General features: G+C 38.0%; 1 long non-coding RNA gene across 1 annotated transcript; it reads right to left on the reverse strand.

Annotated features, from left to right (window-relative positions):
- Positions 1-20,115: 20,115 nt before the first annotated feature.
- Positions 20,116-21,826, reverse strand: LOC147582528 (uncharacterized). The gene is made up of 3 exons (XR_015248742.1): positions 21,747-21,826; positions 21,156-21,320; positions 20,116-20,568 (listed from the first exon to the last, which is right to left on the reverse strand). It is a non-coding gene; the product is annotated as an uncharacterized LOC147582528 (long non-coding RNA).
- Positions 21,827-25,985: the final 4,159 nt, after the last annotated feature.

Raw genomic sequence — 25,985 nt, forward strand, 5'->3', positions numbered from 1 at the left:
CAGCTTCCCAGGTATAATCTGAAACTGGCCCCTGTACTCCAGAGGGCAGGGAGAGACCAAAGAAAGTCATATCACTATATTTGTAGGTGGAAATTTTTATAATAGCAAAGGGAATTTACATATTGAGTATTGAGCAGCACCAAGATGAATGGATCCCTGCACCTGTCCACCAGGTCTTAAGTTTATAAAGAGGCCCTAACTGGGTTCAGTCATGTATACCACAGAAGTATTTTCAACACCACACCACCATCTCAAGGCTCTGTTTTTGGAGCAGCATCTGGGAGCAGGAAAGGCAAGTGGAACCACATTCCAAGGATAGGGGAGGGAGGGAGGAGACTCCAAATGCCCAAGTCCAATTTACTGGTCAATTGGTGGTCACATCTTTTTGATGATGTTTGCCAACACATGTATACATATAATGGAAACATAACTCTTCCAAATTTCTCTTTTCAAAGCAATTTTAACATTATTAAATCCCTACCAATTTGATGTTTTTCATAAAGACAGGGAGCGTAATGTAATGTAAATGTAATGAATCACATTTCTTTTTAAGTAAAGGTAAAATTCTTCTACATTATTATAGTAATATTATAAAGTATCCCATATGTTAGGTGTTACCAGTAATAATGTTCCCTGAATCTTATTTCTCTAAATTAATAGAGTACAATAAATGTGTTTTTTTATTAAGGAAGTCACAGTGTGAGTAGAGAAAATGGGTGTATGTGGAGAGTGTTCACTGTATTAAAGAATGTGTTCTGAAGGCCATTATTTCTGCAGAAGTTCAGAAAAAGAATCATTCAGCATGTATGGCAATAACTGGAGAAATCTTCATGAAGAATGTGTAGGAGTTAGGATTGGTTGCATAAAAGTATGAGGACAGAGTAGTTTAAGGAAAATGATAAAACTTTGAAAGTATATCCTACCTCAGGGCCTCTGGGCATGTTGTTTCCTTGGAAAATTTCTCTCCTAGACACTTGCATGCTTTTCTTTCTCATTATATTTATATTTTGATACTTTAAGAGGTCTCCTCAGATAACCCTATCTAAATTAGTACTTCCCTTAGCATTAATCACCATACGATGTTGTAAACCTATTTGTTTATGTATATAATATCTGTTTCTCAACCAACACAAGAACTGTATGAAGGCATAAAGTTGGTCTGCTTCCTTCACTGTGATGAAAGGGAAGCTTGGGGATGGGAGTAGGCAGGTAGAAATGTGGAATTGGAAATGAAGCCAGGTCCAGGATGTAAGTAAAGAAGGGGAAAGGGTTGAAACCATGGAAGGTCAGTGTTCTGAAAGAAGTAGTTATTGAAGCCATTCCAATTCTCTGAAACGTCATTTGTTCCATGAGGATTTGAAGAGTTCATTGATGGTAAATAGTAGCAAAAGTTCTTGGAGTCACCAATCTGAATATCTATTTCAGTCATCAGTGCTCTAGAAAAAGCAGGAAGAGGAAAATGAGTTTAGTATGTATTTAGTCCAAGATACAGTAGGTTGTGGTGATAAAACAAATAAATAGCATATGTTCATTTTCATATGATTTACCTTTTTTTCTCAAAAGTATACTAAAAAAAAAACATCTAAGTGTTGAGTTTGTGGTTATTGAGTTAAGGTTGTACTATAATTAAGATGAGGAGAGATCTTTTTAGGATTAAATTCTGAATATTCCCTGGATCCTACAGAAGGAAAATAGGCTGGACTCTGGGCATTAAGCATAATAGCCTAGAACTTTGGAATAATCAGAGAAAATTTAAAATAATTAAGTTGTTGGCAGAGTACACTTAATAATCTCCTTTTTAAATGCTCAAAACAGCTGGACTCAGCCCTCCCCATTGTGACTGTCCCCTGCCACTCTTCTGCGAGGTTCTGCCACTTTGTCCAGATGTCATTTTTAAGCATTTAATCAAATACATACTCCCCAAACCAAGGTACTTGGACCATATGGTTGATGGTTTATCCAGAACTAATAATTTATTTACTTGTTTTTTTAAAAATGTATATAGTGGAGGCAGCTGTTATATCACTAGACTAAAAAGGATAGACAGATGGTAAAAGCCAGATGAAATACAAAGGTTAAGATATTCATAACCATGATTCCTCATGAGACTGAACACAAATCCAGGCAGGATCTCCCAATAGATCGTCTGAAGTTGGAGACTTACCACCATCCCTTCTAAAATTATATTGGTCAGGTTATATCTATTTCTTCCTATTTGTGAATCTTCCACTCCAGTCAGACTGGTGGTTTTATCACTTGCTGTCTGTTGATCTTTCCTTGTACCTCACCGCCTTTGTGTTTTTGTTCTTGCCAGTATCTTTGTTTCTAACTCCATCCTTTGGTATCTTCACTGATCCAAATCTGACCATATTCCAACACCAAGTTCAGGTGAATCCTGAATCCTTCTCTGACCACCCTGACCCATTATCAATCTTTCCCTTTTGCAGATACTATAGTGCTCATTGTCTGTACATGTCATTCAGTAATGGTATCATTTCTCTTATTCAGTTAACTTTTTTTATCCCCAGGTTTTCTCTTTGCAAAAAAAAATTGCATTCTTTTGTGTTCTGTCTTTTGTATCTTCTGGTACCCACTATATGCTTAGTTCTTCATCTTATGCACACCTGGTATTCAATAAATATTTGTGATTGATGGAAAAAACAGTTAGTATTATTTATTTCTAATGAAAACAAACTCATGTTTAAGGGAATATAATGATTTCTTCTTAAAACAAAGCACCATAATGTGAATACCATTAACAGTGGCCCTAGGGGCTGCAGTTTTGTACTGTATTATTTTTCTGTTTAAAAATTAATAATCTTGTACCATAGCTGCTGCCTTTTAAAATTTATTGGCATTGATTGGGATCTACTCTGGACTGTGATAGATAGCTTTGATTTGGGGCTTGGAGCTATAGTAGCAGTTGAGAATAGAAACAAAGCACAGGTTTTGTCAATAGGTCAAAGGACTGAGAATATAATACATTAATATTATCATTTTCATCTTCAGAAAAAAAGAAGACATTAACAAAGGCCATAGGGATTTCAGAAACTGGTATGCATTCATTTAAACAAAGAAGGCATGTTTTTGAGGCATAGACTTGTGCTGTAAGAATTAAGAATCAGTGCTTCTGAATATATGTTCCTACATATGTTTAGTATACTTAAGTGTATTTATTTTACTTAATATCATATGCAGGAAAATTTGTCAGACATCCATTTACCTGCCTTCCTTTGCAGTTCCATTCACCCTAGTTCTATTTTTTTTTTACAAGCTCTCAGGGCCCCCTGAGACCTGCCCCTCCCACTCCCCATAATGGAGTTTCTTTTCTCTGTTCCTAACTTCATACCAGAGCAGCTGCTCTTTCCAACAGTTGCCAGTTTGATCTCTTCCAACAGGCGGCTGCCTCAGCCAACAGCGATATTCACAGACTATATGTGCCACATCTCCCAAGAACATTTGTATTTATTTTCTATAATCCAGAGGCTACTTGATGAGCTATTTTTGAATTGTGGAGTAGGGTGATGAGAGAATTTTTGGGGGTTCCCAGAGTTTTCCTTTAGGCCACCATCTATACTTATTGGAAATAAAGATATATCTGATCTTAAATTAAGGATAAAATTATTTTTAACATATTTCTACTTGACTAATGATAAGCAAATGCTGGATTCATCACTGTATTTATCATTACATTCAACATTTTCAAAAGACTCAAGCTCTAATGCTCTAATAATGTCATTTTTAAACAAGAGTGCCTGAATTATTGACCCAAATGACACTAGATTTTCTGTTACATTAACTCACTGCATGCAAATGCATTAAAATTCTCTCAAAATTAAAATTAAATTTTAAAAATTAAAATTCCCCCTGTACCAGTGCCTTTTTGAAAAAGCTCAGTATCTTTCTAGCCCTGTTAATTTAGAGGCTATGAGAATTCCCTGTCTCTAGAACCTAGTCTATCTCTTTACTACATACCTAAAAATCTTCTGGTAATAGTTTTTAATATACATTTTAAAATGCATATTTTCTGTGACATTGCCAGCTCTATGCTGAACTGCCATGAACAACGAGTTGACTGATTCCATTTCTTCTTCTCTACCCCTATTACTTTTCCATTTATCCCACTTGTTGAGGAAGAAATAGGAAATAAGTAATTGTCAGAATAGTTCACATGCCAGAAACATCAGACAGAGGGTAAGGCATTTGGGAGGACTTGGTGGAATGCAAATGTTGTAGAACTTGGACCTTGAGATATTTATTTCCATGCTTTATAACCTTTAGAAAAGGGCCATAACTTCCCAGTGGGTTTCTCAGAAAATTTCTACCAGAGGATGGAAATCTATTGGAAACCCTTTCTGTTAACAGGTTTCTTTGCTTCTGGCATGGTCATCACCCCAGCAAAACTTACAGATCCCTTCTCAGTGGCCCTCTAGCCTCATTGTCTATGGAGTGAAATAGTCATTCAGTCAGCAAGCTAAAAAAACCAGGAACGTTTTTGGTAAGATCGGCAATACACACCACTGTTGATCTTTTTTTCTGTATTGAGATAATTTCCTCTGTATCACTCTATAGCAATCATTGAAAACATGATCTTTTGCTTCTTAATAAGCAGTATAGCTTTTTGTCCCTAGAAAATAATTTATCTTATTGAAGTACAAAGAATTCAGACTTGTGACTACTCAATTTTTTGTTTGTTAGAACAATTAATGGTATAATATCATAATATAAACATGGATGGAACATAAGTGATAAAAGTTAACAGCTCAGAGCCTGGAGCTTGCTTTGGGTTCTGGGTCTCCTAACTACTGAACCATTTCTTTAAAAACAGAAATAAGTCTCTATTGAGCAAACATTCATCCATAGTTGTCACTGCATATAGTGTGGCATAGATTTCATGTTCTTTTCAAGACTACCGAAAATAAACCTTTACCTTTAAAAAATACTTCAAATACTACATTTAATATTTATGTTCAATCATATAGACCTGAGGCAAATAATCTTAGATAACGGATTATTTTGAAAACAAAAAATAAAAAAATCCATATGAACAGTAATAAACTCTTTGCATAGATTCAAAAATAAATTATCTGTGGTACAGAATTAAGTTCTATGTAGATCGACTAAAACCTATATAATGGTCATGAGTCAGAATCATCTCAATTTTCTAGGGTGATTTTGACTGAAAGCCAGAAGAGCGAATTCAATCCAGATTGAGAGAGAACCAGTGAAAATGGTAGAGAGAGCAGTCTGGACTTGATATAAAATATTATCATTGATTCCTGATAGGCCAGATTTTTTTTCTTTACATTTAAAATCACTGTATTTTCTCCATGGCACGAGTATTAAATTGTTAGTTAAAATATGTGAAACTCAATGGCAACAGCAGATCTCGAGAATTAAATATCAAAGGGGTGATGGTCAACATTTCTACTTTAAGAGGAATGAGCTGAGTAATATGTTGTCCTCTGTGAAGTCACTGATTCTTGCACCACATTGTAACATGCCTTTTAAAATATTTACTTGGAAGTGTAATATATGCAGTCACAGAAAAGGGATAAAACATATACTCACAGAAGAAGATCAAAAGAAAAGTCAAGTTTTCCATTTTTGACTTCCATTCTTCCTCATTCTGCACTTTTAACTATTGCTTTTAATTATTTTATTAGTGCTTCTTGATTCTTTGTATTGATTCTCATCCCTAATATATGATGAATTGAGCACATTTACCCTACCACCCTCTCTCTACACTTCTTTCTCCAACCTATCTTTTAATTTTTCTCATGTTTACATTTATAATGTTCAATAATATTCTTAATCCTGTATTTTCGGGTCCACTCCCTTTACTATCAGTTGGATCCCCACATTGTAAGATAAGAAAAACAAACACATCCACATTTCTATACCTCTCCTTTCTTATCTCCTGACTTTATTAGCTGTGTCATTATCTTATATTATCAAGTTTTATAACATTTATATTTCCTTTTGTAAATACATCAAGGTCTTATGTTTGGTTTTAGTTTTATTCTAGACTTTAAATACCACTTATTAGACTATATGACATGATTGTGTAAGGATTACTAATTATACAACCAAATGGTATGACTGGATCTGTGAAGAAAGGAAATATCTTAGGTCACTAAATCTGTACCACATGAAGAATGTTCCAAGATCCAATGGATTCTGTAACTCAGTGCTCTTGATCCAAGATCAAGATCCAATGGATTCTGTAACTCAGTGCTCTTGATCCAAGATCAAGATCCAATGGATTCTGTAACTCAGTGCTCCAAACTCCTGGAAATAACTGTTAAATACCACAGGTTGCTTCATGCAAAGACCATGATTTCACCATGTTGCCACTTTTGCCAAGTTTTTAATTGCCTTTTTCCCTATTTTGGTAAAAGATACTAACATCTTGCACTTTCTGGTGATAAGAATCAGTTTTATTCTTGAGGACACTCCTTATTCTAATGTAAACCAATGATTTCTGGTTTTTCTGAACAACGACGATCCTGTGGGCCATTGAAACTCTTGGTTACTTCTACTGTTTGTTAAACCCTCTACCTTTGCTTGATTTTTCTTTCATTTTGCTACAGTAGCTTCTTAATTTTTCTTTTTGTTTTTAAGAAACAGGTACATAGGAAATAAACTTTCCTAGCTTTTAGAGACTTGAAAATATCTTTTTTGTCTTAAATTTATTGATATTTGGGTTGGGCACAATTTGTTGATAGTTGTGATCATCGTAACACTATCTAGGCATAGGTCTTTTTTTTGTCTACACGTTCAATTTGTGACTAAGGGGAAAGTCTCTCAGGCAAGATTTGATTCTAAAGCTGGATGTGCCCCTAATTGTAGGCATTTGTGTAAGTTAAAGATTGAATCACACTTCCTTTTACTCAGTCATAAAGTAAGCATGTTTAACCCTTAAGGTAAAGTGAAGACTCGACAATCAAATATACTGTACAATTGTTGCAAAGATTAAAACAACACATTTGAAGAATGCAGTAAATACTGGATACTATTTCATTTTGTTCAGCGCTAAGCAGATCCTTTTAAAGTGAACATTTTCTGTGCCTTTCCTAAGCTTTTTCTGTTTTGTTTTGTTTTGTTTTGTTTTTCTTTGATAATTTTTTCCCATTTGTTTCCATAGCTTTTCATTCCTGGACCTCCTATTAAATAGATACGGTTGTTTCAGGATTCATTCTCCATACCTTTTTTTTTTTTTTTTTTTTTCCTGGCTGTGTGTTTTTCTTGTTTATCTTGGAATATTTCCTTCATCATTGCTAGAATACATGTTTTGCTTGTTTGTTTTGTCCTTAAGTATATTTTTCATTTTCAAGAACTTTTTCCTATTGCTTGATTAGATATAAGATGGCAGCTTGTTCTTATTTACTTGGATACAACTTGCTTAAAATTTCTCTGTGGATGCTAATCAGAATTTTTTAAATGAAAATTATTTTCCATGAATTCAATGTTTTTATCCCTGTGGTTAGTTGCTCCACTTGTTCATCTTGGCTCTTTGTCCTATTTGTTTTGTTGGTTTAATTTTTTTTTTTTTTTTATCAAGTGTCAGGTTTCATTGGTTGTCTGTTAATGTTTAGGATAAAGAACCATGTTGATTGACATAGGTAAATAGCTCTGGTTATCTCTCATTTGGTGTGTCCATTCCTCCTACATTCCTTTCTTCTAAATCAGTGAACTTACTGTGGGCTCCATGTAAGAAGCTAGGTCTACTGAGGAACAGGTTTCTCTTTGGGGGCTATAAGTGGAAGTGTAGAGAGAGGCATACTAATATAGTAAAAAGTCTATTTTGGAAATGGAGCATTAGCATATTTCCCACTTGATCCCTCTGCTTTTCCTTTTTCTCCCTCGTCCTGCCACATTTCTGTTTAGAGTTGATTCCAACTATGCTTTGCTTTTCTCTTAGGATCATCAACCATCCCTGGGCTTTTGCCTTCCCTAGAAGTTAGCTATTTTTAACTTTATACCAAACTTCCTACTGACCTCCACATTGCAGATAATGGTTATGGGACCACTATGACTGTTTTAAGTCTAGTGCCATCTGAAATCTTGATTCATAATAGAAAGAGCCTATTAGAGATGTTACTTGGTCTTCTTTCTGCTGGCTTCAGAACAAAATTAAAAGTTGTGGCACAGATCAGATACAGATCAATGTTTTCAATGCTTTATGGTGTTTATCCTTATAAACAACCCAGAGAAAAACTGCATACTATCTTTCTGTACATTTATTTTCCCCACACCCCATATTTCAATGGCTCTGGACCACTATCTGCTGTATAGAGCTTTTTGTTAGGATTCTTACTGGCCTCTTGAAACAAGGAGTGACTCCAAATTGTTTTCTCTTCTTTTTGCAATTGCACATTCAGTTGCCACAATGAAGATCAGTGAAGTCTAGGAATTTGCCACTGTAACTTGTCATCCTTCCTGTCCATGTTGCCCCAGTTTCCAGGATTGGGCTTTTGCTTTGAGTTACCTTGGCCCTGAAACACATTCATGTCTGTTTATCAGCTCCCTGTGGGTAAACCTCTTGAATGAAAGCCACTGCCCGTCTAGTTTCTAGCCAACACCTTCCTCTAACCATTGCCATCACTGTCCCTTGTCAGTATCCTTTTGGGATCCTATACCCTTCCATTGCCACAACCACATATCAACTTGGATTTGGTACTGGACAGCATGGAAGGGATGCTATTGTTGGATTACTACGGAGGTCTTCTCCAATTCAGCCCTCCATTCCGGCGACCATTTTGCTGTTCCCCATGCCCTGGAATCTGATACATAAATATTTCCATCAGATCCCACTGTTTATCCAGGACTATTTTTCATTGTACATATATATTTAGAAAAATATTCACTGGTAAGGAAATGAGCATTTTCCCCAGGGTATGCGCTCAGGAATCCCAAGAAAGTGACACTCAGTGCTGACCATCATATGGATTCCTGGAAGAAAAGCTTAATTCTGATCTGTTCATTTCTAAAAAGAGAACTACATTGTAGAGAGCAGATCTCTAGCCAGCCAGTCTCATTGAAGAAAACAGTTGCTATGGGAAAATCAAAGTGGCCTTAATAGTCATCTAATCCAAACTTCTAATTTTATAAACTGAGATAAGAGGTGCTAAGTATCTGACTTAAGGATCTTAGCTTCTTAGTGACACAGCCAGATATAAAACCCAAAACTTCTGATTCATAACAATATAATTGTGTCTATAAATGTACATTATGGGTATATTATTAACATTTCTAACAAAAGTTATAAGCATGAAGGTACTTAATGTTCTTTGATCTCTTACTATAGACCAGACCCTAGACTATTATCTATCCAGTGTCTCATTCTGTCCTTAGAATAATTCCAAGAAATAGGTAGTATTATCATTCCCATTTTACAGATAAGGACACTGGCAGTTTGTGCATTACAATAACTGTAAGTAGCTACCAAGATTAAAACCTTAGTAAGAGATGGTCATAACTCAGTATGAGAGCCTAATTTCTGCTATCATAAAGGGGGATGGGAGGACTAAAAGGCAACAGTTAAACAGGTTTAAAATTCATATTCTCATTTATGTCTGTCATTACTACTCACTGGGCTGTCATGCCAGGAGCCAAAAATGAGGCTGAAAATGCCTTTGGCGATCATATCCTTACCTGGTTTTATTTGGGTTAGATGAAAAGACAAAAGACCTAGCTTACTGCTTACCATTTCTAAGTGTTCACACTCTTATTCACATTCCTGTTTATTTTCTTAACTTGAGTTCCCAAGGCGTCCTTCCCAGGCTCCCCTCCCAAGACTCTTAGGTCAGAAGGTTGATGATGAAGGTGCAAGATGCATGACTGGGGATGAACACTGTTATAACCTAGAGTCTGGGGGCTAATGAATGCCACCTTTCATCCTCAGGGGGGCTGGGGAAGAGATGGCTAAATTCAGTTATTGCGAAGAAATCAACAGATTGTCCAGACCACCTCCATCTCCTTCCACGATTAACCTTCTCTTCATTTGGATGCTTTTTATCTGGCTTGACTATGTTTTTTCTTTAAATTGGCAGTCTGTGAGCATTTTGTGGGGAGAAGAGACAGGAGAGGGAATATGACTTGAAATATGGTTGTGGGTGTTTTTTAACAAGTTCTCTAAAAACCTTAAAAAAGACCTTTTAAAAAAATCTCTGTGAATTACCTTCTTTTGCTTCAAAAACATAGAATGTTCACTGTTCCACACTAGTTCATGATATACACCCTTTAGGGTAGAAAAGAATGATCTCATTTTAGGCACCCAACCAAAACAGAATAATTTATTTCTTTTAAAAGAAACGTCTACTACTAAAGTTAAATGTATGAGAATACATGGAGCATATAGGTTATTAACACAAGGATAGCAATTATTAGTTTTATTTTAATTAAAGCTTTATCTCTGGCAATATGTTTAGTTGAAAATCCATCATAATTTCCAAATGACATCTTTAAGTTTTTCAAATGTAATTTTTTAAGCTGTCCTTTACTTTTTTCTTCCAAGAATGCTGGGAAACTGTCCTTTTGAAAGTCAGTTCCAAAACATCTTCAAGTTGTAAACCATGAGGAAAATAGCAAGAACCTTTAAGTGGAGATCAAAGTATGGTGAAGAACCTCTGTTTTGGGTTTGGATTCTAAAATATCTTTACGGGATTCTAAACATGGTAAAGATCACCTGTCACAGATCCACATTCATTTATTCGAATCAAGCAATCATACCTCTAGCTGCATCATTTAGAGACATGTTTAATGCCCTCTTTGCATTCAGATGAAAGGTATTGAGGTTCCTAATGCCTGCATCCACAATATGGTGGGCTCATTTCTGTTAAATAGAAGATATGCTTTTGCAAAGTCAACATATGGCTTCCCCATGGTAGAGATCTGCCTAAACATTGAAGAGAGCATATGGCAGAAGAATTTTGTAGATACAGTGGTAGAGTCAAGAATGAGAAGATGATTTTGGGCTCACTGCCCTTCCATTTTTCTATTATAAAAGGAAGTCAAATTATTTGGTCTTACACATACACACACTAACTGAAAAATAGAAACCGTGTATCTATTGAGTTGCAGAGTGACATGCTTATTTCTCCTGGAAATGTAAGAGAGAAATATGAAGTATATGTGGCTCCTGATAAAACATGACATTTTTGAAACTCTCTTCTAGTACATTATACAAATGAGTACAATAAACTCTCTTTGGGGGGTACCTTTTCAGTTCAAGAGCTATCTGCTTTTCTCCAGTAACTGAACTCTGAGCCATGGTTTGGTTCTTCACCAACCATGATTACATTTAAGTTGTGATTCTGAATCCCCTAGCCATAGCTGATTACCCAAGCTGTGACAATCTAATTCTATTTTCCAGAAATTGAGAATTGGGATTGAGCAAGAACAGGTCCTTCATTTCTCAGTGTCACTGGCACTGAGTATGGAAACTTAGGATGCAAGGGATAGTCTAGATCTTTGTAAGAACAAAGGAGAGGCAGACACAGAGAGGCTTCTAGTTGTCCTGGGCCTGCATAAGACCCAACTCTAGTTGGCCTTTATACTCCATCATATGCTATTTTATTTTTAGAGTCCTTTTTTCTTTTTGCTTAATCTAGCCTTTTGTCTGAATGGGAGACTTTTAATTAATATGCGTAGTGTAATGAGATCCTATAAAGGCATTAGTTAAAATACCAACATGGAGGGGGGAGGAAGGCAAATTTGGAAGCCTTCATGGACTGTCTTTTCCTTTTTTCCCTAGCTTATTGTATACTGCTTTCTAATTGTATCTAAATCCCTTTCCTGAAACAGTTTCATGATAGAAAAATGCCTTCTTAAATTTATTTTTGTTCCTCTTTCTAGCCCCACCCAGCACAGTCCTCGAATTCCTAGGAGGACAACTTGTGTCTTTTATTTTATTTTATTTTATTTTATTTTATTTTATTTTATTTTACTTTATTTTAACTTTTTATTTTAATTCCAGTTAACATACAGTGTTACATTAGTTTCAGGTGTGCAATATAGTAATTAAATAATTCTGCATTATTATTGATTTCAAAAATACTTTTCAAAATAATTTCCCATAATTCTGAGCGAGATGATTTCCATTTATCTCTTCTCCATTTCCTCCATTTCCTCCATTGCCTTCCCCCAACCCCCAGGTACAGAGTTAAGGAACTGCAAACAACACTTCACAGAAGGCATATTTCCCATGAAGAAGGAACACTTGCCCTCATATGGAATATGTCATTGGAATTTATTGCTGAATGGTTGGCCATTCTGGAGAAAGTCCTTTGAAATCATATGATTTAGTAATCACTCTTGATAAATCTTTTTTTTAAAAAACAAGAGAAACTATTTTAAGGCTTGCCGTGCAAATCTCTGAAATGTGACAATTGAAGGATCTGCAGTTTATTTCTGTATTGCAGACAGTCCCTTAATGCCTGACTTCTTTGTAAAAATGAATGTTCCTACTCTTTCTTTTTCTGAAAGAAGGAATTATCCCACAGTTTAAACAGAGAAGTTGCAGCACGGGTTCATCCTCTTAGTGGGAGAGAGACCCCATATAAAATTCAGAAAATTCAGCAAGAGCAGCAGAACAAACGGGATGTTGTATGAGTGACAATGATCTCAGTTTCTTTCTAATATGAAAAGACAGCTGGGTTGAGGCACTTGGACCACCCACTGCTGGAAGAAAAATGCTTGAATCCTCAAAACCTTTGATTTGCTAGTTTGTGGAGGTGAGAATGTAGGGCTCACAGCATGTGCTGGAGAAGTAAGTTAAATTTCATCTACTCATGCCTTCCCACCCTTCGCCTACAGAAGATTTCTAATTGAAGTCTCTGCTAAGGAAATGTCAGCCTAATATCTACTTGAAACTTTATTTGGAAGTTTTTGTGGGGTTATTAGGCCTTTATTCATCCCTTTGAAAATGAGATACATTTTAGAGTTTTTGTTGGTCGTATTTTCTGTTTGTTTTGTTCTTTTCTGTTTGCTTGGTATCTGTGACAGTAGTGGATTACAGTGGTGCTCTTTCCTAAAATGTATGGCTTCAGAAACAGTGAAAATGCTATGATGTGGTTACAGGGTAACTTCAAACTACTTCCTTAACCATTTGTTCACTCTATGCTCACTCCAGTGAATGGTGCAAAATACATCATTTTTAAAATAAAGGATTATACTTTTATTTTTTTTATTTTTAAAAAAATGTTTAATGTTTATTTATTTTTGAGAGAGAGACACACACACAGAGTGGGAACAGGGGAGAGGCAGCGAGGGAGGTAACACAGAATCTGAAGCAGGCCCCAGGCTCTGGGCTGTCAGCACAGAGCCTGATGTGGGGCTTGAACTCACGAATTATGAGATCATGACCTGAGCGAAAGTCAGATGCTTAACTGACTGAGCCACCCAGGTGTCCCAAGGGTTATACTTTTAAATAAGTAATTACATGTCTTTGTTTTACAAGTCTATACCTCAGAAAAATATTTTGCCACAAAATATATTGGCTACTAAAGGCTCAGGGAAATATATGTGTAATCAGAGTGTGAAACTCAAGACTACACTTTAGGTTTTGCCTTCAACCCTAACTTTTTCTAACTGCCAGTTACTCCTGAGCATTTCATAAGAACACCATTTGGACACTTAACACCATTCTTGTCAGCCCCTTCAATTATTGCTTCTGGGCAGCTTCTTTAGCGTTGCAGCAATTTACTCTACACAAAACCAGCACCTGATACTTCTTTTAAGGTGAAAACACAGACTGTTCACACAGGAAGAGGACAGTAGGAGGAGGACAACTTCACACAGGTGGAGGATTCATTTTTACATACAAGTAATAAAGCCAAGAGCAGGAAAGTAGCTGATATCCCCCAGAGAGCAAGGCCTCAAACTGTCATTAATGGTTAGACATGGTCTAATCCATTTCCTTCACATAAATAATACATTGAACATGAGCCAACCTGTGGTACTTGTATTAGAATGAATGTTTCCTGAGAAATAATGCCCTAAAAATGAAAGATAGATAGATCTTTGAAGATGGCGGCGTAGGAGGACGCTGGGCTCACCGCGCGTCCTGCTGATCACTTAGATTCCACCTACACCTGCCTAAATAACCCAGAAAACCACCAGAGGATTACCAGAACGGAGTCGCCGGAGCCAAGCGCAGACGAGAGGCCCACGGAAGAGGGTAGGAAGGGCGGCGAGGCGGTGCGCGCTCCACGGACTGGCGGGAGGGAGCCGGGGCGGAGGGGCGGCTCGCCGGCCAAGCAGAGCCCCCGAGTCTGGCTTGCAAAAAGCGGAGGGGCCTGACGGACTGTGTTCCGACAGCAAGCGCGACTTAGCGTCTGGGAGGTCATAAGTTAACAGCTCTGCTCAGAAAGCGGGAAGGCTGGAGGACAAAGGGAAGGAGAGCTGCTGAGCCCCCGGACGACAGAGCTCAGTTTGGTGGGGAACAAAGGCGCTCGCCAGCGCCATCTTCCCCGCCCATCCCCCAGCCAAAATCCCAAAGAGAACCAGTTCCTGCCAGGGAACTTGCTCGCTCCGCGCAAACACCCAACTCTGCGCTTCTGCGGAGCCAAACCTCCGGCAGCGGATCTGACTCCCTCCTGCTGCCACAGGGCCCCTCCTGAAGTGGATCACCTAAGGAGAAGCAAGCTAAGCCTGCCCCTCCTGCCCCTGTGCACCTTGCCTACCCACCCCAGCTAAGACGCCAGATCCCCAGCATCACAAGCCTGGCAGTGTGCAAGTAGCCCAGACAGACCACCCCACCCCACAGTGAATCCCGCCCCTAGGAGAGGGGAAGAGAAGGCACGCACCAGTCTGACTGTGGCCCCAGCGGTGGGCTGGGAGCAGACATCAGGTCTGACTGCGGCTCTGCCCACCAACTCCAGTTATACACCACAGCACAGGGGAAGTGCCCTGCAGGTCCTCACCACGCCAGGGACTATCCAAAATGACCAAGCGGAAGAATTCCCCTCAGAAGAATCTCCAGGAAATAACAACAGCTAATGAGCTGATCAAAAAGGACTTAAATAATATAACAGAAAGTGAATTTAGAATAATAGTCATAAAATTAATCGCTGGGCTTGAAAACAGTATAGCGGACAGCAGAGAATCTCTTGCTACAGAGATCAAGGGACTAAGGAACAGTCACGAGGAGCTGAAAAACGCTTTAAACGAAATGCATAACAAAATGGAAACCACCACGGCTCGGATTGAAGAGGCAGAGGAGAGAATAGGTGAACTAGAAGATAAAGTTATGGAAAAAGAGGAAGCTGAGAAAAAGAGGGATAAAAAAATCCAGGAATATGAGGGGAAAATTAGAGAACTAAGTGATACACTAAAAAGAAATAATATACGCATCATTGGTATCCCAGAGGAGGAAGAGAGAGGGAAAGGTGCTGAAGGGGTACTTGAAGAAATAATAGCTGAGAACTTCCCTGAACTAGGGAAGGAAAAAGGCATTGAAATCCAAGAGGCACAGAGAACTCCCTTCAGACGTAACTTGAATCGATCTTCTGCACGACATATCATAGTGAAACTGGCAAAATACAAGGATAAAGAGAAAATTCTGAAAGCAGCAAGGGGTAAACGTGCCCTCACATATAAAGGGAGACCTATAAGACTGGTGACTGATCTGTCTTTTGAAACTTGGCAGGCCAGAAAGAATTGGCACGAGATTTTCAGTGTGCTAGACAGAAAAAATATGCAGCCGAGAATCCTTTATCCAGCAAGTCTGTCATTTAGAATCGAAGGAGAGATAAAGGTCTTCCCAAACAAACAAAAACTGAAGGAATTTGTCACCACTAAACCAGCCCTCCAAGAGATCCTAAGGGGGACCCTGTGAGACAAAGTACCAGAGACATCACTACAAGCATAAAACATACAGACATCACAATGACTCTAAACCCATATCTTTCTATAATAACACTGAATGTAAATGGACTAAATGCGCCAACCAAAAGGCATAGGGTATCAGAATGGATAAAAAAACAAGACCCATCTATTTGCTGTCTACAAGAGACTCATTTTAGACCTGAGGACACCTTTAGATTGAGAGTGAGGGGATGGAGAACTATTTATCATGCTACTGGAAGCCAAAAGAAAGCTGGAGTAGCCATACTTATATCAGACAAACTAGACTTTAAATTAAAGGCTGTAACAAGAGATGAAGAAGGACATTATATAATAGTGACAGGGTCTATCCATCAGGAAGAGCTAACAATTATAAATGTCTATGCGCCGAATACCGGAGCGCCCAAATATATAAAACAATTACTCATAAACACAAGCAACCTTATTGATAAGAATGTGGTAATTGCAGGGGACTTTAACACCCCACTTACAGAAATGGATAGATCATCTAGACACACGATCAATAAAGAAACAAGGACCCTGAATGAGACATTGGATCAGATGGACTTGACAGATATATTTAGAACTCTGCATCCCAAAGCAACAGAATATACTTTCTTCTCGAGTGCACATGGAACATTCTCCAAGATAGATCATATACTGGGTCACAAAACAGCCCTTCATAAGTTTACAAGAATTGAAATCATACCATGCATACTTTCAGACCACAACGCTATGAAGCTTGAAATCAACCACAGAAAAAAGTCTGGAAAACCTCCAAAAGCATGGAGGTTAAAGAACACCCTACTCACGAATGAGTGGGTCAACCAGGCAATTAGAGAAGAAATTAAAAAATATATGGAAACAAACGAAAATGAAAATACAACAATCCAAACGCTTTGGGACGCAGCAAAGGCAGTCCTGAGAGGAAAATACATTGCAATCCAGGCCTATCTCCAGAAACAAGAAAAATCCCAAATACAAAATCTAACAGCACACCTAAAGGAAATAGAAGCAGAACAGCAAAGGCAGCCTAAACCCAGCAGAAGAAGAGAAATAATAAAGATCAGAGCAGAAATAAACAATATAGAATCTAAAAAAACTGTAGAGCAGATCAATGAAACCAAGAGTTGGTTTTTTGAAAAAATAAACAAAATTGACAAACCTCTAGCCAGGCTTCTCAAAAAGAAAAGGGAGATGACCCAAATAGATAAAATCATGAATGAAAATGGAATGATTACAACCAATCCCTCAGAGATACAAACAATTATCAGGGAATACTATGAAAAATTATATGCCAACAAATTGGACAACCTGGAAGAAATGGACAAATTCCTGAACACCCACACTCTTCCAAAACTCAATCAGGAGGAAATAGAAAGCTTGAACAGACCCATAACCAGCGAAGAAATTGAATCGGTTATCAAAAATCTCCCAACAAATAAGAGTCCAGGACCAGATGGCTTCCCAGGGGAGTTCTACCAGACATTTAAAGCAGAGATAATACCTATCCTTCTCAAGCTATTCCAAGAAATAGAAAGGGAAGGAAAACTTCCAGACTCATTCTATGAAGCCAGTATTACTTTGATTCCTAAACCAGACAGAGACCCAGTAAAAAAAGAGAACTACAGGCCAATATCCCTGATGAATATGGATGCCAAAATTCTCAATAAGATACTAGCAAATCGAATTCAACGGCATATAAAAAGAATTATTCACCATGATCAAGTGGGATTCATTCCTGGGATGCAGGGCTGGTTCAACATTCGCAAATCAATCAACGTGATACATAACATTAACAAAAAAAAAGAGAAGAACCATATGATCCTGTCAATCGATGCAGAAAAGGCCTTTGACAAAATCCAGCACCCTTTCTTAATAAAAACTCTTGAGAAAGTCGGGATAGAAGGAACATACTTAAAGATCATAAAAGCCATTTATGAAAAGCCCACAGCTAACATCATCCTCAACGGGGAAAAACTGAGAGCTTTTTCCCTGAGATCAGGAACACGACAGGGATGCCCACTCTCACCGCTGTTGTTTAACATAGTGTTGGAAGTTCTAGCATCAGCAATCAGACAACAGAAGGAAATCAAAGGCGTCAAAATTGGCAAAGATGAAGTCAAGCTTTCGCTCTTTGCAGATGACATGATATTATACATGGAAAATCCGATAGACTCCACCAAAAGTCTGCTAGAACTGATACATGAATTCAGCAAAGTTGCAGGATACAAAATCAATGTACAGAAATCAGTTGCATTCTTATACACTAACAATGAAGCAACAGAAAGACAAATAAAGAAACTGATCCCATTCACAATTGCACCAAGAAGCATAAAATACCTAGGAATCAATCTAACCAAAGATGTAAAGGATCTGTATGCTGAAAACTATAGAAAGCTTATGAAGGTAATTGAAGAAGATTTAAAGAAATGGAAAGACATTCCCTGCTCATGGATTGGAAGAATAAATATTGTCAAAATGTCAATACTACCCAAAGCTATCTACACATTCAATGCAATCCCAATCAAAATTGCACCAGCATTCTTCTCAAAACTAGAACAAGCAATCCTAAAATTCATATGGAACCACAAAAGGCCCCGAATAGCCAAAGTAATTTTGAAGAAGAAGACCAAAGCAGGAGGCATCACAATCCCAGACTTTAGCCTCTACTACAAAGCTGTCATCATCAAGACAGCATGGTATTGGCAGAAAAACAGACACATAGACCAATGGAATAGAATAGAAACCCCAGAACTAGACCCACAAACGTATGGCCAACTCATCTTTGACAAAGCAGGAAAGAACATCCAATGGAAAAAAGACAGTCTCTTTAACAAATGGTGCTGGGAGAACTGGACAGCAACATGCAGAAGGTTGAAACTAGACCACTTTCTCACACCATTCACAAAAATAAACTCAAAATGGATAAAGGACCTGAATGTGAGACAGGAAACCATCAAAACCTTAGAGGAGAAAGCAGGAAAAGACCTCTCTGACCTCAGCCGTAGCAATCTCTTACTCGACACATCCCCAAAGGCAAGGGAATTAAAAGCAAAAGTGAATTGCTGGGACCTTATGAAGATAAAAAGCTTCTGCACAGCAAAGGAAACAACCAACAAAACTAAAAGGCAACCAACGGAATGGGAAAAGATATTTGCAAATGACATATCAGACAAAGGGCTAGTATCCAAAATCTATAAAGAGCTCACCAAACTCCACACCCGAAAAGCAAATAACCCAGTGAAGAAATGGGCAGAAAACATGAATAGACACTTCTCTAAAGAAGACATCCGGATGGCCAACAGGCACATGAAAAGATGTTCAGCGTCGCTCCTTATCAGGGAAATACAAATCAAAACCACACTCAGGTATCACCTCACGCCAGTCAGAGTGGCCAAAATGAACAAATCAGGAGACTATAGATGCTGGAGAGGATGTGGAGAAACGGGAACCCTCTTGCACTGTTGGTGGGAATGCAAATTGGTGCAGCCGCTCTGGAAAGCAGTGTGGAGATTCCTCAGAAAATTAAATATAGACCTACCCTATGACCCAGCAATAGCACTGCTAGGAATTTATCCAAGGGACACAGGAGTACTGATGCATAGGGGCACTTGTACCCCAATGTTCATAGCAGCACTCTCAACAATAGCCAAATTATGGAAAGAGCCTAAATGTCCATCAACTGATGAATGGATAAAGAAATTGTGGTTTATATACACAATGGAGTACTACGTGGCAATGAGAAAAAATGAAATATGGCCTTTTGTAGCAACGTGGATGGAACTGGAGAGTGTGATGCTAAGTGAAATAAGCCATACAGAGAAAGACAGATACCATATGGTTTCACTCTTATGTGGATCCTGAGAAACTTAAGAGAAACCCATGGGGGAGGGGAACAAAAAAAAAAAAAAAAAAAAAAAAAAAAAAAAAAAAAAAAGAGGTTAGAGTGGGAGAGAGCCAAAGCATAAGAGACTGTTGAGAACTGAGAACAAACTAAGGGTTGATGGGGGGTGGGAGGGAGGAGAGGGTGGGTGATGGGTACTGAGGAGGGCACCTTTTGGGATGAGCACTGGGTGTTGTATGGAAACCAATTTGACAATAAATTTCATATATAAATAAAAAAAAAATAAAAAAAAAAAAAAAATGAAAGATAGATTAGTAGTGTGTGGATGTATGTATTCTCCTCTGTGAGGAAACCTTGGTTTTGTCCTTTCTCTTCACCAGTGCTATCTTTGCATTTCTTAGTCTGGGCTTGAATATTTGCTGTAACTTCCTTGCTAGTCAGGTAGCTCCAGCATCCCATACCATTACCAGTGTGGACTGCTACATATTTGATCATGTCTGTCTCCCTTGATTATAACCACAGACTTTTTCTTTCTCTAGCACTTTCATAAAACCAGGGTGAAGTTCTACAGATCGAAAGAGTTCAAAACTTGTTCTAGTCTGTCCCCAAAATGCAAAATCCTTGACTTCTCTCCCCAAACAGGTAATAGCAAGATATCCAAAGTCCACTTTACCTTCTTCTAAGGATATTCTTTTCTCTCCTGCTTGAAGCCTGGGGGTTCTTATACACACATCAAGTGATAGAGGAAAGCACCATGGGATCAGTCCAATGTCATTACACGTTATGTGGTGAATGAACGACAGAGGCTTAATACAAACTAATGTAGAGGAGGAAAAATAATTTTGTTTCTTCTGAGTTCTTAGATGAGACTTCTATAATAAAAGACAGATGAGCAAGAAAAAAACAGGTTGTTAACATGTATACCTCCCGGGGAAACTGAGTAATTTCCTGAGGTGGCTTAGAATTCAGGCTTAAATACAATTTCAACAGGGGAAGGGTCGGGGGCTTTTAGGACTCTTTGGGGAGAGTAAATGATTCTTAGGAAAAAATAAATAGGCTCTTAGAAGAATAGATGGGAGGTATGACAGTTCATGACAAAGTTTGCCTCGGTGTAGACTCCCCTCCTGTGGTAAGAGTCAGTCCTCCCTGGTTAACAAAATCCCTCTGGGAAGAAGTTTAGGACAGTTGAGTTTGTTTTGGAAGATCTATCTTTAGGCAGATAGGAGGAGTTCAGAGAAAGCCTCTTCCTGTATTAGCTGTTTTTAAAGTGACTACAACTGAAAATAATCAGTATGCTGAAGGAGCATATTTGGGGATGGCATATTCTGCTACCCTTCACTAGCTTGACAATTTGTGTCCAAGCAAAGAAATGGACTGAATCCCATTTTGCATAGCAGTTACCTATACTAAAACAGTGTGATCATCTATAATAACAAATATTATGGAGAAGGATACTTACTCTCCAGTAATTTGCTTCATGGATAGTTGCCAGCCAACCTAGCTGGAGACATTTGATTTAAACTCATTTGATCTTCTTGGTCTCAGGGAGATGACGTGGCAGAGATAATCAGTTATTGTAGACAAGTGCTCCTGCACCAAAATAGCTCAGGAATGGTGAGTCTTTCTGGTAGAACAGGAAGGGAAAAAAGTTTCTTTTGTAAAATTTTGGAGTATTTAAAAGCAAGACACTCACCCAGTAGGTAAGGCTGCCCTTATAATTTTGGTCCAAAATTCAGTAGTGGAGCCAAGTTCTTTCTCTCCTGAGGTATCACCAGTGAAGGAGTCAAGCTCCTTTGTAACAGTAATGGGGGGAACAATTACTTTCCAACAATGGGGTCAATTATAGACCCTGAAGAAAGTACTATAGATCTACAAATGTATTTATTTGTCATGTACATTAACTTTATCAACCTAACAGATGCTGTAAGAACTGAGTACATTGTCTACCACATCACAGAAGAACAATCACCAACCCCAGTGATAAACCCCTTTCAGAGTAAAACCACCCTTTTCTCCCAGAAGTACTAAGACTGTTTTCCCATTTGTTTACCCTTTGAAGCTTGACAAATGTCAGTGGTTCTAAGATGACATCTAATCCCCATTTATTCTTTAGCAAAAATGGCTATATCTGTTTCAAAAGAAGAGAATAAAAACAAACAAAAGCAATAAAAACACAATAACAACACAAATACAGCACAAAATAACTTTTAAGAGCTTGCCTCAACCTACATCTTGACCTTTAACTTATCAACCCTACAGTTGAATTCTACTCTTCAATAATGGCATTATCTGTAATTCCACAAAAGGTTCTATTATTGTCAGAACTGCTCCTTTGGCTAACTAGAATGCCCTCTGTAATTTCAGTACCTGGTGATTTAGCTCTTATTTTTCAGAAGCCTTGTTCAAATCCCAGCCTTCACTGAGGACTAGGCAGATCTGCATATGCTTTTTAGTTCCTTTTGCACTGCCTCTAACAATGCATTATTGTTGTGTTGCACCTAATTAGCTACATGACTGTAACTTCTATGTGATAAGAACTTTTCAGGGCAAGGAATGTGTCTAATTCATTTCTTTATGTCTGTTATCAAGACATGCCTTGAACACAGTGGATCTTTACAAAGAAATATTCATTTAGTCAAATACCTCTCATTGATTCAAATGGCGGACATGGGGTGGGGATACATTCAGGATAATTGATATTCTAATTAACCTAGTAATCTATATACCATAAAATTGATTATAATGTTTGTCCAATTGCATATAATTATCTACATACAGGAATAAAAATATTTGAAACATAACTTTACATTTTATTTATTTTTAAAGTTTTTATTTATTTTTGAGAGAAAGAGAAAGAGAGAGAGAGTGCATATGAGTGGGGGAGGGGCAGAAGGAGAGGAGAGAGAGAGAATCCCAAGTAGGTTCCACACTGCCAGCACAGAGCCCAATGCAGGGCTTTAACTCACGAACCTCAAGACCACGACCTGAGCTGAAACCAAGAATCAGAAGCTCAACTACTGAGCCACCCAGGTGTCCCACCTTTACATTTTATTAATATCAATCATGTACTCCAGGATGCTGTGGGCCTTAGGTGAATACTTCCAGGCCATGTCTGGGGATAAAAAAAAAATGTACCATGGTTATTTATACCAAATGCAGGGAGGATAAAGTCTGCTAAGAGCATTATCTCCATCATCTCCCTCATTTCTAGCTACTCAGCTGCTGATTCCTTATATTCTCTGTATTGTTGGGAAAACCATGTGTTCCAAACTTATCACTTTTTCTTGGGAAGGAAAGCATAGCACACTCAGCTCCACCCTCCCTGCTCTCAATGCATTTTCTCTCCTTTGGAGAAGAGAAGTAAATTATCTGATAAGTGAGTTTGGCAGAAGGAAGTGGGATTGTGTGGCACAGTCCCTGACAAATTATCTCTGAGGCTGCTTTCTGGTCTCTGAGATGCAGCAAGTGGACTAACCCTGAAAAGGTATCATGCTGTGGTCCCATGGATCCAGAAGTTGGTTGGGTCAGTCTGCCTAATTAATGAAAAAAGCCTCAGTAAGGCCCTTTGGCTACACCTAGATATCTGGTCTTCCATTCCAGGTCTAGTCCATAATAAAGGTTTTTTTTTGTATTAATTGTTTGTTTTTAAGTCTCTGTCTCCCCCTTGCATCATCTTCATTTGGGTTTGAATTCTGGAAAGAGGGAAAAGATGCAATTCATAGACCTTTCTTCATGAAACTGAAACCGTTATTCTGTAGAGCTCATAGTAAAGTAGTTTTCTTTGGTTTCTCTACTTTTTTTAGCCTTCTCTCTAAACCCATGTCTTAAGAGAATGGACTCTGTGTCTTTCTCTCAATTTAACCTGGCTTGTTGGCCTTAAGACAAACTTTGTCATCTAGATTCCCCCTCCTACAAGGGATATGTGATCATTTGCAAATGTAACACTGAAAAATTTACTTGTATGTTCTCTATAAAACCGAGTCTGCCTGAAGCCTCTGGTTAGCTGCTCCAACATTAATCTTGTGCTTCTACAAAAAAATAATAATAAACATCTGTCAAAATTCTCAGAAATATTCTGAATACTTGCATATGTTTAATTGAAGGAAGTAGGAGATTCATTTCATTATGTGACAAAGGGTAAGGGGATTATTAATGAATGATTATGAAAAACAAGGGCATAAATATTCTGAGCATCTTATAGAGAGGGCAGTTATTATTCATCTTTGTGTCCACATATCTTGGCCAAATAAAATAGTCATTGGTGAGTCTCATAAGCATATTCCAGTCATGCAAAAACCATTTCCTAAGGTTACAGTCAGACTTATGAATAAATTTTCATAGAGTGAGTAGCCTAACCTAAATAATGTTAGCCTCCCACCCATGGCCATGGGGTGCCTTAAATAATCCCATAGCCTGTTTATCTTTTATGGAAAAGACCTTGTGTTTCACCAAATCAACTAATACATTCATCTCAATCTCATATAACTTGTTTCCTTATATCTACATGATGGTTTCTGGATTGCTAGCTTCTTAAATGTGTTTTTAAATGCAGGTTCTCCTGTCTTGTTTGCTCATGGAGACACCATGATCAGAAAGGTGGTTTTACCAGAGTATAGTTACTGCCATTTCCCAAACAGTGAAAACTCCACTGAAGATTTGGTGATAGATAGAAACTGTGCACTTTGGCGAAAAGTAAAGCCCTTGCATTCTTGGCTTCTTTTATGACTTACACAAGTGTCTTTTCTCAGTTGCCTTGGTGATTTATTTGCTCATCTATCATCACACGTGGTCTTTACTCTTCACCTGTTTCTTCTCCCTCCATTATTTATTGAGTCATTTTACTTGTGATAATATAAACATAAAATGGGCCTCAGAGATCATGGATGACCATCTGATGAGGGGGATGAAAAACTTTGCTTTGGAGAACCTTGGCTTAACCTTCAATCGGTTAAGGATCTGACTCTTGATTTCGGCTCAGGTCATGATCTCACAGTTGTTAGATCAAGCCCCGTGTCAGGCTCTGTGCTGGGTATGGAACCTGCTTAAAATTCTCTCTCTCCCTCTGTCCCTCCCTCTTCTCAAAACAAAACAAAACAACTTGTAAGAAATTTCACTTCAGTGAGAACATTTATGTGAGTACAGTGAGGCACCAGAGTGACTTTTGATCACACCACATTACTTCATAAGCTTTATGGTGATTACTTTTCATTTGCTTTAGGGATGAGATGTCTGTATACAGTGAAAGAAAATATAAGCATTCAGGGCAATCATTCCAGGTCATCTTTGGAGTTTATTCTTAGGGTTTCACATCAGTATAACTTAACACATTCCATGTTTTTTATATTTGTGAATACAGCCCTCCACATTACAGCTAGTATTCTCTCCCAGGAGCAAATTCTAAAATAGCATCTCACTCTTTATTCACAGTCACTGCCCAGTGCCCTTCAGCTTCTGAGGTAAAACTTGGCAATTACACCCAGCATATTTCTCTCCTACATTCTTCTGGGAAGCCTTCCTCAGTTGGTCATTGGCTTTCTCTCTTCTTTGCTTAGGTTAATGTGAAGAATCATTCATTATTCAGATTTGCAAACTGTAATCTCGCCCTGCATTCATCATCTGCACTGCCTGTATTTCATAGTAATGTCACATGAACTCTATTTAGCATATTTACCTAGTTTTTAAGTTTTTAAATTTTGGGGGCTTTTAGTAGCAGTGGAATTGTTCTCTGACAAAGTATGATGGTTTAGGAGTTCTCAGTCCAGATGCTGTTTTCTTCCAGGCCAAGGATTTGGAATATGTTCTTGAGGACGGATGGAGAAATGTTTTAGTAAAGTTGCCTATGAATGTCCTTGACTAGTCTCTTGCTGCCGTAATCAATTTGAACTATCTTTATATATAATTCATTTGCTCCTCCATCATACAGGGCATTCAACACTGCTTCTACTTCCACCTGTGTGAAGGTCATTTCTTTGGTCCAGAAAACACCTCTTCCTTAATAGTATTGTTTGTCAGCATATATCAATTTTCTTGAAATTGACTCATGTGTTGAGAAGTAGGCTGGATTCTTGCTCTGTTCTTGCCTATACCTGACAAGTCAATCTCAGGCAGAGTCTTTCTCTTTTGAGGTGAACAAAACATGGAGCACACAGAAAAAAAAAATGAAGTGTAACATAGTGTACCTCACCAGGATCAGTATGTTGGGGTTGTAGTTGGAGCCTCTAACTAGCAGTATGACCTTAATTAACCATTTCACCTCTCTTCTGGGTTCAGCATTCTCCTGTGTAAAATA

This window comes from Puma concolor, chromosome A3 (assembly GCF_028749965.1).
Source record: "Puma concolor isolate L17-30 chromosome A3, mPumCon1.1.hap2, whole genome shotgun sequence".
Lineage (NCBI taxonomy): Eukaryota > Metazoa > Chordata > Mammalia > Carnivora > Felidae > Puma > Puma concolor.